Consider the following 4,429-nt stretch of genomic DNA (forward strand, 5'->3'; position numbering starts at 1 on the left):
GAACAGAATAGAATTTAGAACAGAATTCAGAATAGAATAGAATTCAAAACAGAATTCAAAATAGAATAGAATTTAGAACAATTCAGAATAGAATAGAATTTAGAATAGAATAGAATTCAGAATAGAATAGAATTTAGCAGAATTCGGAATACAATAGAATTCAGAATAGAATAGGATTCAGAACAGAATTCACAATAGAGTAGAATTTAGAACAGAATTCAGAATAGAAGAGAATTCAGAACGTAATACAGTTCGAAACAGAATTCAAAATAGAATGGACTTTAGAACAATTCGGAATAGAACAGAATTCAGAACAGAATTCAAAATAGAATAGAATTGAGAACAGGATTCCAAACAGAACAGACTTCCGAATGGAATACGATAGAATTCAAAGTAGAACAGAACGGAAACTAGCTGTCAACTGAGACTAGAGTAGAATACAATAGAATTCAGGATCGAGTAAAGCAGAGCGAGACGGGACCTTGTGGGGTCCTCTAGTCCAACCCCCTGCTCCGTCGGGAGACCCCCTACTATTCCAGACTCCAGTGCCCCCACCCCACCCCACCCCGGCCGCAATTTCTGACGCCGACTTCAGGACGTGCCCAGCCGCCTTCCTCTCGGCCCTCCGCAAAGGTCCCGGCCGTCTGCGCTTGACCGGGTGGCCGTCTGCCTGCCCCGGCCGGCCGGCCGCCATGACTGAAAGGCCGTCCCCCCCCCACCCTCCCCAGGCAGTTCCTGTTTGTGGCCACTTTCTCCACCTTCCTGCTCTGCTGCGTGGAGTATGACGTTCTCTTCGCCAACCGGCCCGTCAATCACACCCACCAGGGAGGAGGTGGAAGTTTTGGGCCCGATCGCAGCAAGGTTACGCTCCCGGATGCTATCCTGCCCGCTGCCGAGTGTGCTCAAAGGTACGTAGCGGTCCGGAAAGATCCGTGCCTCCCCTTCCCCTAGTTCTTAGCAGGAGCCCAAGCGGGTATCGGCCGTCGTGGTGGGACATTGGCACCGGTGGGGGGGGGAGGGAAACTTTGCCACCCCCTTCTCGGCCTGGCCGAGAGCCTTCCTCTCGGGTCGAGATACGACTACCTCGGGACGGGGAGTCTCGCCTTTTGCGGCTCGCCGATCGCTCCCCGGGTGTCGTGGAGGCTGCGAATCGGGGCGAAATCCGCACCAAATCAGCTTCGCATTGTGCCCGCTAGTCCTCGGCTTAACGACAGTTCGTTTAGTGACCGACGTTGTGACAGTGAAAGCCCTTCCACTCTGGCTTCTCGGTCAAGGTAGACTGCCTCGGGATGTGGAGTTTCTCTTTTCCAGTTGTGGCTGAGCCCCAATGCGGCCTAGTCCTCAACGTAACGACAGTTCGTTTAGTGGCCGACGTTGTGACAGGACTTGGCGATTTCCTTCCCAGTGAAAGCCCGTCCACTCTGGCTTTTGGGTCAAGGTAGACTGCCTCGGGACGTGGAGTCTCTCTTTTCCGGCTGTGGCTGAGCCCCAATGCGGACTAGTCCTCAACGTAACGACGGTTCGTTTAGTGACGTACGTTACGACGGGACTTGGCGATCTCTTTCCCAGTCCGGCAGAAAGCTCTTCTGCTCTGGTTTCTCGGTCAAGGTAGACTGCCTCGGGATGTGGTCTCTCTTTTCTGGCTGTGGCTGAGTCCCAATGCGGCCTAATCCTCAACGTAACGACGGTTCGTTTAGTGACCGACGTTACGACGGGACTTGGCAATCTTCTTCCCAGTCCGAGAAGGTCAAGGTAGTTTCTCGGTCAAGGTAGACTGCCTCAGGATGTGGAGTCTCTCTTTTCCGGCTGTGGCTGAGCCCCGATGCGGCGTAGTCCTCGGTTTACGACGGTTCGTTTAGCGACCGTTGGAAGTGGCAACGGCAACTTTTGGGGGAAAAAATGGCCCGTTTTTCACGCAATCAAAACGCGATCGAAAGGTTCTTGGCAACTGGTTCTCGCTTAACGACCGCTGCGGTCGTCCCCTTTTGCGACCTTCCCGCCGAGAGAACTCAAGGCGGAAGCCAGTGTGCCTAACCTTAACAACACACACGCGGCAAGGGAAGAAGACCAAATTCGCTTCACAAAGGCCTCTGGTTCAGCGCAGAAATGCGGCGCTCGGCGGCGGCCGTAAAGGCGAGGACGGCCTGTCCTTCGTCCAGTTTACGGCCAGGTTAGGCCCCTGCCGTTCCTGGGCAAAGAGCCTGGAGCTGCCGCCTCCGAGGCCGGAGTTCGACCGGTGGAGAGCGAGCCTGCACCCCCCCCACTCCGCCACCTGCCGTTCCGGGAGTCGGTCCAAGCCGCCCCCGGCGACCTCGTAGCACAGGGCTTTCCGAGTACCAGGGGGGATTCCTGGAAAGGCATTCCCCTCTCGACGTGCGTTGTGTGTGTCTGTTTGTGTGCAACCGGAGAGGCCTTGCACAACCCGCGGCTGTTTTTTCCTCCCCCTCCCCTTTTCCCCCCCCTACCCCCCTGCCAGGATCCAGGCCAGCCACGGGGTCATCTTCCTGTTGGTGATGGCTGCCACGTTCTGGCTGTACCGACTGGTCAAGATGTTCTTCAGCCTGATGGGTTACTGGGAGATCCGCTCCTTTTACACCAAGGCACTCAAGATCCCCTCGGTAAGTGCACGGGGGTGGGGTGGGGGTGGGTCCTCCGGGCCTGGGGTGCGGCGTCCTGGCGGCGTCGCCCCCCCCCGTAGATGGGCCATACGGCGCAGCCCGGATTGATTCCTTCCAGGAAGGGCTTTTGGGGCCTTGCAGTTCCCTGGTACAGGGTCTCCTGCTCAGGCAGGGGGTGGGGGTGGACTAGATGACCTCCTGGGTCCCTTCCAGCTCTTTGATTCTGTAAGGGTCTCCTGCTCGAGCAGGGGGTTGGGCTAGATGACCTCCAGGGTCCCTTCCAACTCTGCTATCCTGTAAGGTTCTCCTGCTCAGGCGGGGGGCTGGACTGGATGACCTCCAGGGTTCCTTCCAGCTCTTTGATTCTGTAAGGTTCTCCTGCTTGAGCAGGGGGTTGGAGTAGACGACCTCTAGGGTCCCTTCCAACTTTGCTATTCTGTAAGGTTCTTCTGCTTGAGCAGGGGGTTGGACTAGATGACCTCCAGGATCCCTTCCAACTCTGCTATTCTGTAAGGGTCTCCTGCTCGAGCAGGGGGCTGGACTGGATGACCTCCAGGATCCCTTCCAGCTCTTTGATTCCGTAAGGGTTTCCTCCTTGAGCACGGGGTTGGACTGGATAACCTCTAAGGTCCCTTCCAGCTCTTCTGATTCTGGAAGGGTCTCCTGTTCGAGCAGGGGGTTGGACTGGATGACCTCCGGGGTCCCTTCTAATTCTGTGATTCTGGAAGTATCTCCTGCTTATGCAGCGGGTTGGTCTAGAGGACCTCCAAGGTCCCCTCCAACTCTATGATTCTGTGATTTTGGAAGAGTCTCCTTGGAGGTCATCTAGTCCAACCCCTTGCTCGAGCAGGAGACCCTTCCAGAATCATAGAATGACAGAGCTGGAAGGGACCTCGGGAGTCATCTAGTCCAACCCCCTGCTCGAGCAGGAGACCTTTCCAGAATCATAGAATATCAGAGTAGAAAGGGACTCCGGAGGTCATCTAGTCCAACCCCCTGCTGGAGCAGGAGACTGTCACAGAATGACAGAGTTGGAAGGGACCTTGGAGGTCATCTAGTCCAACCCCCTGCTCGAGCAGGAGACCCTTCTAGAATCATAGAATATCAGAGTAGGAAGGGACCTCGGGGGTCATCTAGTCCAGCCCCCTGCTCGAGCAGGAACCCTTCCAGAATCGTAGAATATCACAGTTGGAAGGGATCTCAGAAGTCATCTAGTCCAACCTCCTGCTCAAGCAGGAACCCTTCCAGAATCGTAGAATATCACAGTTGGAAGGGACCTCAGAGGTCATCTAGTCCAACCCCCTGCTCGAGCACGAGGCCCTTCCAGAATCGTAGAAGATCAGAGCTGGAAGGGACCTCGGGGGGTCATCTAGTCCAACCCCCTGCTCGAGCAGGAGACCCTTCCAGAATCCCAGAGTTGGAAGGGACTTTGGAGGTCATCTAGTCCAGCCCTTGACCATTTCAGACCGGCGGCTGTCCAGTCTCTTCTTTAAAACCTCCCGCGATAAAGCCGTCACCCCTTCTGGTGGCACGCGGTTCCCCTGGCTAACCGGACCTCGCGGTTCGGACGTCTCTCCTCCATTCCAGCTTGCTCCTCTCCGCCGTTCCTTGCCCCCCCCTCTTTTTCGGCGAACCCTCTCTAATGCCGGTTCGCTGCTCCCTTCTTCCCTCGCCCTAGACCTTCTTTCCCGCAAACTAGACATACCCGTGGTTTGATGTCCGGCTCTCCCTTCTCGGCAGGCGCAGCTCTGCAACTGCAGCTGGCAGGAGGTGCAGGCCCGCCTGATCTGCCTGCAGCGGGAGCAGCCGCT

General features: G+C 55.9%; 1 pseudogene; it reads left to right on the plus strand.

The window, feature by feature from the left end:
• Positions 1 to 4,429, plus strand: part of LOC114923683 — a 14,374-nt pseudogene that overhangs the window by 7,153 nt on the left and 2,792 nt on the right.

This window comes from Protobothrops mucrosquamatus, unplaced genomic scaffold (assembly GCF_001527695.2).
Source record: "Protobothrops mucrosquamatus isolate PMUCROS unplaced genomic scaffold, P.Mucros_1.0 scaffold6771, whole genome shotgun sequence".
NCBI classification, from domain to species: Eukaryota; Metazoa; Chordata; class Lepidosauria; order Squamata; family Viperidae; genus Protobothrops; species Protobothrops mucrosquamatus.